This window comes from Loxodonta africana, chromosome 23 (assembly GCF_030014295.1).
Source record: "Loxodonta africana isolate mLoxAfr1 chromosome 23, mLoxAfr1.hap2, whole genome shotgun sequence".
Classification (NCBI taxonomy): domain Eukaryota; kingdom Metazoa; phylum Chordata; class Mammalia; order Proboscidea; family Elephantidae; genus Loxodonta; species Loxodonta africana.
The window spans coordinates 70,085,759-70,097,554 of NC_087364.1; the positions used below are offsets into that span (position 1 = coordinate 70,085,759).

An 11,796-nucleotide genomic window follows, 5' to 3' on the forward strand; every position below is an offset into this window, starting at 1 on the left:
AGCTTAAAGTGATTCACTCTAAGGGGTGAAGGTCTAACTGTTGCAGCGGGGGGGTTGATACCCTAAGTATAACTGTAATCGATGGACTGAGCAGGGAAGTATCTTGGAAAGAGAGCTTTTTGAAGAGGAATGCTTAAGGTAGGCCATGAGCTCCATATGCCGTCTGCAGGTGTGCGCTGAATATATACCGATCTTCATGATAAGGCGCTGAGGGTCAAGCTCAGAGATCTTGGAGTCAGACAAAGCTCTACCCACAGTTGTGACTGGGCTTCTGTTTCCTCACCTGTGAAGTAAGTTGGTAACGGGCTACCTCTGAGGCTCAGTCTGAGGCTTAAGTGAAGCTATGCAGGTCAAGTGCTTGGCGCAGTGCCTGGCACAGAGTACCTATTGCCTTGGAGTCGGTTCTGACTCATAGCAACCCTATAGGACAGAACAGAACTGCCCCGTAGGGTTTCCAAGGAGTGCTGGTGGATTTGAGCTGCCGCCCTTTTGGTTAGCAGCCGTAGCTCTTAATCACTGTGCCACCAGGGCATAGAGTAAGGACTCAGTAAAAGTTACCTGCCAGTTACTCTCTATTTCAGGCTTTGGGTAAGACATTGTGTGAAGGTGTAGAAGAACAACAGGCACCACCCTCTTCCCCATGGGTCTTTCTTCTAACCTCCAGCCTTCCAGGCCTGCTAACAAGCACCAGAAGAGCAACAACTCGCTTTTAAAAAGTAGTAAACTCGCGTAAACCTGGGATTTTTTTATCAACATCATCACAACCACCATTACCAAAATCCTCATGTATAAATCATTCCTAAAATTAGGTTTTTTTCCCCCTTTAATTGTAACCCACTGAAGGAATAAATGGAATTCGTTTAGAAAAGATTATCTTTAAAAATACACTTCATGATAGACTTTTAAAAAAGGGAGGATAAATCTGGAAATCTGTCTCTACAACTTCCTCCAGAATTCTGAATTTACTCACGAGACTTTTGTTAGTGCAGTCAAACAGGTGGGTGCTTCTGAGTTAACGTGAGGTCATTGAGACTGGTGCGGTGAAGGTTAACTGCCAATAAGTGTTAATGGCTCCATTTTTGTGGACTCATAAAAGCAAAACAACAACAGCAAAGTCCTCAGTATTAATTTTAGAAAAAAACAAAACAAAACTATACCCCGCACTGTATGACAAGGTAGATAATCCAAGAAGGGTCCTGTTAGGATTGCAGAAAAATAAGAATCAAGATATTTTTCAAAAGTTAAATTTATGGAAAAGTCCAATTATAAAAAGCTGTTTTTTCTTCCAAAGAGATACTATTCAGAACTGATTACCTTTCTCCGCATGATGCAGTGATAGATGTGACTGACAAGCGTGCCAAAGACTTCTTCCTTCTTCCTAGTTTATTATCAGCTGTTCCTCCTGGGAGCCAATTTCAATGAGTTGTTATATTTTGAGACGCTGTCACGGAATCACTGGAAGGAACTGGAAACGTTAGTTCCTTGTGTCTGCAATTCCAGCAGGGATTCCATGTTGGGAATATTATGTCTAACTTGATAATATACTTTTTAGAAGTTTTTGGAACCGTATTGAGAAATGTAATAGATTTGCCTCAGTTAAATGTTTGTAATAAGCTTGTAGAACATCAGAACAGTGTTTCCTATATTCATTCTATTTAACTTCTTGTCACCGTGAATTAATACTTTTCTTTGTAGAGAGTGAATTGAGCACTTGACTAGCATATAAAAGTCAAATGCAATATCATTACTTACATTGTTAATATTTATTTAAGTACCCCCTTGTAGCACGAAGGATAAATCTAACTCTTAGAACATCTATTTCATGCAGTAGGGAAGGTGTGAACATTTGTAAATTTGAAGTTAACCCATCCTTCTTACGATAGATGAGACTCTAAAAATCAAAAGCTAGATGTCTAATTTGCGCAGGATGGTGTTATTTTTCTAGGGGTAACGCTTATAAATTTCCGGCACGTGGTAGACAATAAATGTTAACTGTATTATCATTTAGGAGTGGTATTGGTTGTGAGTTACGAAGGTCTAAAAACAAGTGGCGAAGCTAGTCCTTTCTCAGTGGTTTACTTCTCCCCGTGACTATAACATTTCTCTTTGAGCAGTATGCCGGTGCCAGTTTATACTAGTTCACAAGCGCCAACTGATAAATCTTCAGGAATTTTTTAGATCAGTAATTAAGCTCAGCTTAGTTCAACTCAGAAACCCTGGTGGCATAGTGGTTAAGAGCGACAGCTGCTAACCAAAAGGTCAGCAGTTCAAATCTACCAGGCGCTCCTTGGAAACTCTATGGGGCAGTTCTACTCTGTCCTATAGGGTCCCTATGAGTTGGAATCGACTCAGCAGCAGTGGGTTTGGTTTTTTGGTTTTAATTCAACTCAATTTTAATTCTATAAAATTATAGAATGTAAAGAGAATTAAATAAATTATATTAGAAACAAAGGTAATAAATACTTAAAAGAGATTACTTCCTAATTATTTTACCACAATTTACTATTACCTTTTTTTTAATGCTCCTAAGGTTATGTGTATCTATTGTATCTGTAATGTAGAAAGGCTGTTGTTAGGTGCTGTCGAGCTGGTTTAAACTCTTAGTGACCCTGTGCACAACAGGATGAAACATTGCCGAGTCCTGCGCCATTTTCACACCTGTTGCCATGTCTGAGCCCATTGTTACAGCCACTGTGGCAATCCATTTCATTGAAGGTCTTCCTCTTTTTACTGACTCATACTTTACCAAGCATGATGTCCTTCTCCAGGGACTGATCCCTTCTGAAAAGATGTCCAAAGTATAGACAAAAATCTCACCGTCCTCTCTTCTGAGAAGGATCCTGGCTATACTTCCTCCGAGACAGATTTGTTTGTTCTTCTGGCAGTCGATGGTGTGTTCAATGTTCTTTGCCAACACTGTAATTCAAATGCATCAATTATCCTTCGATCTTCCTTATTCATTGTCCAGCTTCGCATGCATATGAGGCAATTGAAAATACCTTGGCTTGGGTCTGGCACAACTTAGTCCTCAAAGTGATGTCTTTGCTTTTTAACGCCTTAAAGAGGTCTTTTGCAGTAGATTTACCCAAAGCAATACGTCCTTTGATTTCTTGACTGCTTCTTCCATGGCTGTTGATTGTGGAGTGAAATGAAAGTAAAATGAAATCCTTGATGACTTCAGACTTTTCTCTGTTCATCATGATGTTGCTTATCGATCCAGTTGTGAAAATTTTTGTTTTCTTTATACTACTCATAAGGTTTTCCCTGGGAAAAAAAAAATTTTTTTTTCAAACAAGTAGATCGCCAGGTCCTTCTTAAATGAATTGTTAGAAACAAAAGTAATAAATCCTTAAAACAGACCACTTCTTAATTATTTTAATACAGTTTACTATTATTTATGCTACGAGGTTATGTACATTTACTGTACCTGTATGGTAGAAAAACTATATAATATAAATATATAGACTGGTCTACTACTGCCCATCCCTTTCTAGTGCTGTGTTCAGTGATGCCACGGTAGCTGAAAACTAGCCACAGAGGGAATACTTATGCCATAGAAATTGGCAAACTCTACAAATGACAGCAGGCTGTAAACATTTACCAGCATGCCACTGCCTTATATTTAAAAAAAAAAAAATGTTTAATAATGATGGCCAGCACAGAGACCCATTTAGTAAGTCTCAATGTCATCATCGCATCCAGGAGGTTATCCAGAGCACACGTCAGGAGAGGTAGGAGATTGTTCTTCCTCTATTCCCGTCTTGCCGTGACTCTTGTGGGACCGCTGACAACACGAGGAGGTATTTCAGCTCTGAACTAGAGAAAATGAATTTTTTCGTGACTCACCTCTTGAGGATATAGGGCAAGGAAAGGAACTGCTAAATGCTTCCCCCTAAAGACTCATAAGTTTGTTTATGTGGCTTTGAGCTTGGAGCACTCATCAGAAAAGAAAAAAAAGGTACTTAAAAAAAATTCTGCCTCACTGCTTTACTGAGTGTCAGTCTTTGGAGGGTAAGAAAAGGAGGCATTGTGACAGAATAAAGATACAATATTAAGCAGAAAACAAATGAGACAAGTGCTTTTCTGTGCCTGCTTTGAGCCTATTGAGACCATTTTTTTTTCTTTTCATCTTCGGTGTTTACACTTTTGATACCTACAGTTACATGCAAAGTCCCCACCCCATTGTCTGGAATTTGAGATGGTGCCAGAGAGAGTGATAGGAGAATGTAGCTTGACAACATACTCCACTGGCAAGGCTGTAGGGAAAAAAGCACACTTTTATATATGTGTATATATGTATATACACACGCATACATATACACATATACATACATACACAAACACATACATATACACATGTACATACTTATACGTACATCTACCTGTATACATACACACACATATACATACACATATACATATATACATACTTATGGAAACCCTGGTGGCATCGTGGTTAAGTGCTATGGCTGCTAACCAAGAGGTTGGCAGTTGGGATCCACCAGGCGCTCCTTGAAAACTCTGTGGGGCAGTTCTCCTCTGTCCTATAGGGCTGCTATGAGCCGCAATTGATGGCAGTGGGTTTGGTTTTTTTTTTATACATATACATGCATATACATATACATATGCATACATACACACATGCGTATACATATGTACGTGCACACGTACATATACATACATGTACACATATATACATATATACACAAACACACACACATATATACATATACATGGAAACCCTGGTGGCGTAGTGGTTAAGTGCTTCGGCTGCTAACCAAGAGGTTGGCAGTTCGAATCTGCCAGGCGCTGCTTAGAAACTCTATGGGGCAGTTCTACTCTGTCCTATAGTGTCGCTATGAGTCGGAATCGACTCAGTGGCAGTGGGTTTGGTTTGCTTTTATACAGATACAGATACAGATACAGATACAGATACAGATACAGATACAGATACAGATACAGATACAGATACAGATACAGATACAGATACAGATACATAAAACCCATTGCTGTCGAGTGGATTCTGACTCATAGCGGCCCTGTAGGACAGAGTAGAGCTGCCCCATAGAGTTTCCAAAGAGCACCTGGTGGATTTGAACTGCTGACCCCTTGGTTAGCAGCCATAGGACTTAGCCACTACGCCACCAAGGTTTCCATATATAAATATATATATATATATATATTTGTATATGCATATGTATGTATATATATGTATATGTATGTATGTATATGTATATACACATATATAAAAGTGCTTTATATACATATATAATATATAGAATTTATTTTTTGTTGTCGAGAATGCGCGCAGCAAAACATACACTAATTTAACAGTTTCTTTTTCTTTTTTTTTTACATGTACAATTCAGTGACATTGATTACACTCTTTGAGTTGTGCAACCATTCTCACCCTTCTTTTTTGAATTGTTCCTCCCCCATAAACATAAACTCACTGCCCCCTAAGGTTCCTATTTAATTTTTAAGTTCCTGTTGTCAGTTTGATCCCATGTAGATAGATCTTAAAAGAACATAATGCTTGAGGCATGCGTTCTTTAGTAATTAAGCTAAACTATTGTTTTTTTTTCTTTATTGTTTTATTTTAAGAAGGCTTCAGAGGATATTTTTGGTTTAAGGTTTAAGCATTATCTCAGGGCAGTAGTTTTGGGGGTTCATCTAGCCTTCATGGCTCCAGAAGGTCCAGAGTCCCTGAGAATTTTAAATTCTGTTCTGTATTTTCTCCCTTTTTATCAGGATTCTGCTACAGAATCTTTGATTGAAATACTCAGGAATGGTAGCCGGGAACCGTCCAGTTCTTCTGGTCTCATGGCAGAGGAGGCAGTTGTTCATGAAGGCAATTAGCCACACATTCCATATCCTCTTCTTATTCCTGACTCTCCTTCTTTCTCTATTGTTTCAGGTGAATAGAGACCAATCTGTGTGCTGTGGACAGCCATTTGCAAGCTTTTCAGACCCCAGGCACTATGCCACAAACTAGGAGGTAGAACAGAAGCACTAAACATATTATTAGGCCAATTAACTGGGATGTCCCACAAAACCAAGACCCTAAACCTCCAAACCAAAGAATCAATTCCATGAGCTGTTTGGTTGGTCATAAGCAGTCTCAACAGCTACTCTGTTTTGGGTCATTGTTGGAATGATATCTCTTGCACAACTTTTGCCAATTCAACTTTTTACAGGTGTCCAACTTATTGATGCCAATGACATTAACTGGCTGTGCAACTCTACCCTTAATCAGTGCGATTTTCCCATCACTGTAATTAGTACAACCTCCATGAAGGACAATTGGGCAATATCTATCAAAGTTGCAAGTTGCTAACCTTTCACCCAGCAGTTCCACGTTGGGAAATATATTCTACAGATACTTGTGCATATGCTAAATGATATAGATTCAAAGTCATTCATGGTGACATTTTTGATCATAGAAAGAGGTTAAATAAATTATTTTTACAATGAAGTGATATGTACCTGTAAAAAAAAAATTCTAGGAATGATTGTGTGATAAAATATGGGATAGAACAGTATGTATAATATACCTTTTGTGTAAAATAAATGAAAATCAAAATCTATATTTGCATTTTTTTGAACATTCATAACTCTGGAAAGATTTATAGACTCTATGAATCTCTACGTGGTAGGGAGGGAGGTTCTGGTCAGGTTAGAAGGAAAAGAACGTTTTTTAGCTTTTAAATCTTAGACTGGGGTTTGTTTTTGAACCAAGTGTGTGTATTATCTATTTAAATTTTTTGAAAAAATTATCTTAGATCCATTTATACAGCTGAAAGAGAAACACACTCTCTCTCCATCATGACAGGCGTTGTATAGTCTGATTAGATAAGGATTTCTAGCTGTGAGATAGCTCGCTCAAGGGTTTAACAGAGGAGAGTTTAATAAAAGGATGATTTGTAAAGACTCACAGATTTAAGGGAACTAACATAGGTGAGTGAAATAAGGAGTCACCAGCAAGAGCAGGTTGGAAGGGGGAAGGGCTGGTGGTGGTAGCAGAAACTAGAGGGAGCTTGAAGCTGTCATAGAAGATCTGTAGGGAAAAAACTTCTTACTATAGAATGCAGCTACTGCCCAAAATGGCAGGAAACAACCCAAATGACCATCAACAGATGAACGGTAACCATGACATGGTGTATACATCCAGTGGAATATGACTCAGCCATAAAGAGAAATGAAGTTCCAATCCTAGGATATGGATGAACCTTGAAAATATTATGTTAAGTGAGATAATTCAGACAGAAATGGACAAATACTATATGATTCAACTTATATGAAATATCCAAGATACACAAAAGCAAAGAAACAAAATAATTTTAGTGGTTATGGGGACGGGGAGTTATTGTTTAAGGGGTTTGGGGTTTTCTGTTTGGAGCCCTGGTGATGCAGCAGTTAAGAACTTGGCTGCTAACCATAAAGGTCAGCAGTTTGAATCAAGCAGCCACTCCTTGGAAACCCTATGGGGCAGTTCTCGTCTGTCCTAATGGGTTACTATGATTAAGAATCTACTCGACTGCAAGGGGTTTGTTTTTTTTTTGGCTTGAGTTTCTGTTTGGAATGATGAAGAACTTTTGAAAATAGGTAATGGTGATGGTTGTACACGTGGTGAATGTAATTAACGTCACTAAATTGTACACTTAAAAAGGATTAAAATGGCAAAAAACAAAAACAAACAAAAAAACTAGCTAATATAGACTCTCCTATCATGCTTGTGAGAATATAAAATGGTACAATCACTTTGGAAAGATTTGGCAATTTCTTAAAAAGTTAAATAGTCATTCCACTTTTAAGCATTTATTTACCCTAGAGAAAATAAAGTGTGTGTCCATACAAAGACAGGCACATGAATGTTCATGGCAACTTTATTTGTACTAACCAAGAGGGGAAACAACCCAAATTCATCAACAGGTGAACGAATAAACTGTGGTATACTCATTCAATGGAATAACTCAGCAATGAAAAGGAATGAACTATTGGTACACAAAACAACAGGAATGGATCTCAAAACAAACATGTTGAGTGAAATAAACCAGGCAAAAAAGAGCACACATTGTATTAGTCCATTTATATAAAATTCAAGAAAATGCAAACTAAGCTATAGCATAAGAAAGCAGATCAGTGGTTACTTCAGCCAGGAGCTGTAGGGAGGGACAACAGAGAAGAATTATATGGGGCATGCAGAAAATTTGGGGGGTAGTTATTGTTGTTAGGTGCCATCGAGTAGGTTCTGACTCGTAGTGACCCTGTGTACAACAGAACAAAACACTCCTGGGTCACACACCATCCTCATGATCGTTGTTATGCTTGAGCCCATTGTTGCAGCCACTGTGTCAATCCACCTCATAGAGGGTCTTCCTCTTTTCTGCTGACCCTTTACTGTACCAAGCATGATGTCCTTCTCCAGGGACTGGTCCCTCCTGATAACATGTCCAAAGTATGTGAGACGAAGTCTCGCCATCCTTGCTTCTAAAGAACATTCTGGCTGTGTTCTTCCAAGACAGATTTGTTTGTTCTTCTGGCAGTCCATGGTATATTCAATATTCTTCGCCAACACCATAATTCAAAGGCACCAGTTCTTCTTTGGTCTTCCTTATTCATCATTCAGCTTTCACGTGCCTATGAGGTGACTGAAAACACCACAGCTTGAGGCAGGTGCACCTTAGCCCTTAAAGTGGGGGTAGTAAATATGTCTATTGACTATTGTGGTGATGGTTTCCACTTTTGATATATATACCAAAATTTATCAAACTGTATACTTTAGACATGTCTACTTTGTTGTACATCGATTATACTTCAATAAAGCTGCTTTAAAAATTTTTTAACAGAAAAATGGTGTGTAGGGGCAGTAAGGAGCAGAGAAAAATCACCATCACGACCTTTCTCTCCTCCCCCCTCCCTGATTTAATTAAATAAGGCAAAAGTTACAATGCATTGTGAGACACTAAAATCATGAAATTATTACATATTCACTTTGAAAACACATGTTTGTCAGGCATATTTTGAGGGTAATGACAAAAGCCATCTGAAATATCATAACAAGAATATAAATATTGTTGCCTTGCAGAAATGCTTGGCCCTCAGGCTACATACTGTCTGATAAACACCTGCACAGAAAAATTACATTTCCCAGTTTGCCAACTATTCTATGTGAGTGTTGGGAAGTGCATCCTGTGGATAAGAAAATATAATGTGCATTTTGTTTATGAAATCCTATTTTTGCTTCATTTGAAATTGCAACTGGATGAACTCTTTCAGTAATACCAGCCAAGAGGTTTGGCTTCCAGAGAATTCAGATTTATTCTTTTATAATTAGGATTATGATTATCAAACAGACCAAAATACCAGGCTTCACAGATGACCATAATTTCTTCCCTGAAGACTGGTTTACATTTGAAGCCAAATTCTAGCAGAATGTTCAGCTTGCAAAGTCCATCTTCTGCACCCAGGGAGATGGGTGATTTTTAGCCACATGACAACCCTCTCAGTGGAAAATACACATTGACTTTCATCGTCTGTGGCTCTGAGCTGGAAACATACAGATCACATTCAATTCTAATTGATTGTGTTTTGTTTTTTCCCAATTTGGCGTTAGTTAAAAATTGTTTCTTTTGCACACGTTCAAATATAAGAATCAGCACAAAGCCAGTTCCCATGAGGCGAAGGCTGCCGCACTGCTCCGTCTCTGACAGCCGCCACTCCCCCTTCCCTCAGCACCTTCCCTCCCCTGTTTGGGTTCGGCAGTTCACGGTACTGTCTCACAGAACTCCGGAGCCATACATACAGTTAGTGGTTTATTAAGGAAGTAACAGGGTACATTTTGGGGTCAGGATCAACAGGCTATAACTCGGGATCAGAATCAGGAAGCATGGAGGCAAAGCCTCCCTTCTCCAGCAGAGGACACCTCCCTCAGCTCCCCTCAGCCTCCTGAGGACGGGCTCCTCTCAGCTGCCTGAGAACAGGCTCTTCTTGGCCATCTGAGGACAGGCTCCCCTCAGCCCCCTGAGGACAGGATCCCCTCAGCCCCCTGAGGACAGGCTCCCCTCAGCCCCTAAGGACCGGCTTTTCTCGGCCCTGCCATCTCTCACCATGGACTCTGCCGCAGGGCCCCCTCTGGGCCCGCCACCTCCAGCTCTATCCATGAACCGCTTCTGGGCCTCTTGATGTCTTCAGTGTTCAGCCCTTGATACATGTTACAGTTCTCTTAGGAGATTTCTTGCCTCCTCTCTCTTTCTCTGCTTTTCTCTTCTCTTTTCTTCCTTACACTTCTTCCTGCAGCTTCTCTTCCCTTCTTTCTGGCTGCATATATACAGAGCTCTGTCAATTTCAAGCGATGGCCCTCCCACCAGGGTCACGAAGTGACCAATCCCCTCTTGGTAGGCCGCAGACACTTCATTTACATAGTATATTGACCAATCCCTGTAAGGTACACACCAATCACAGGGAACGCTGCAGCTCAGGATCAGATAAAAAGTGTCAAACCAAGTTGTTTACAGCATACCCAGGAAATGTCAATCAACCGAGGCAAAAGTAGCAAGCTCTCTGGAGTAGGAAACTAGGGCTTCAGGGGAAATCTCTCAAACTGGAATTTCCAAAGAACCAAGGCAAAACAGCACATAAAGAAACTCATTTCTCTACAACATGTTAATGATATTTATTTTGCCTCAGCTTAGACATCCTCAGATATTGCCTATAATAACTCTGAATATCTAGATAGAAGTTTTAATAACCTAGAAATTTCTCAGACATGTGTTAGTTTTCTGTTGCTGCATAGCACATTCCCACAAAATTAGTGACTTGAAACAGCTCCTGTTTTTCAGGAATCCAGGTACAGGTGAGTCAGACTCGTTGCTCTTGGTCTCAGCAGGTGGAAATCAAGGTGTTAGCTGGAGTTGCAATCTCATCTGAGGCTTGAGGTCTTCCAAGATTGCTGGTTGTTGGAAGAATTCAATTCCTTGTGATTCAGCGACTGAAGCCCTCAACCCCTAAAGGCTCCTTGCCATTTGCTGCCAGGCAGCCTTCTCCACAACATGGCGGTTTGTTTATTGAGGGCTAGCAGGAGAAAATCTGCTGCTGCTTTGACTCTTTCCCTCCAGGCTGCTGCAATAGAATCTAATATTAACATAACTGTGATGGTTAAGGTTGCGAGTCAACTTGGCTGGCCATGTCAGTGGTTTGGCAGTTGTGATGCAGTTTGGCAGTCATATGACGATGTAAATCGCCTCCATGATGAGATCTGCTATGAACAGCCAATCAGTTGAAAGGGAGTTGCTTTGGGGGTGTGGACTGTATCCAATATATGTGGCCCTTGTGGCAAAACTCATGGGCTTTTGCTCACTCTGGATCCTGCATGTGTCTCACCAGCCATCTGACCTCCAGTTTGGGACTTGAGCCAGCTGCTTACCGGCCAATCTTGGGATTTTGTCAGCTTCCGCAACCTATGAGTCAGAGGCCTGCTGTTTGACCTGCCAATCTTGAGTTCATCAGCCCTACAGTCATGTGAGTTGGGAGAAGCTTCCAGCCTGACCCAAAGACTTGGCAGTTTCCAGCCTCTGCACCTGGGTGAGCCATTTCCTTGATATGTCTCTCTCTCTGTCTCTATACATATACCTATGCTTCACTGGTTTTGTTTCTCTGGAGAACCCAGCCTAAGACAATAGCTTAACGAAGGAGTGCCTATCCCTTTATATTTACACTCAAAGCCAGGGGATTACGTGGGGTGTACACACCAAGCAGCGGGGATCTAGGGGGCCATCTTAGAACCCTGCCTTCCAC

The 11,796-nt window shown here is 40.3% G+C and overlaps 1 protein-coding gene across 19 annotated transcripts in view; it reads left to right on the forward strand.

Moving 5' to 3' along the window:
- Positions 1 to 11,796, forward strand: part of P2RY1 (purinergic receptor P2Y1) — a 339,516-nt gene that overhangs the window by 37,597 nt on the left and 290,123 nt on the right. For 4 of the 19 annotated variants that reach the window (XR_010319164.1, XM_064275628.1, XM_064275623.1 and 1 more), the window contains exon 1: positions 5,373 to 11,583. The gene's annotated coding sequence lies outside the window, so the exon portion shown is untranslated. Of the gene's footprint in view, positions 1 to 5,372; positions 11,584 to 11,796 lie in introns of those variants that run through there. The other 15 variants (XM_064275626.1, XM_064275627.1, XM_064275625.1 and 12 more) reach the window with 10 other exon arrangements.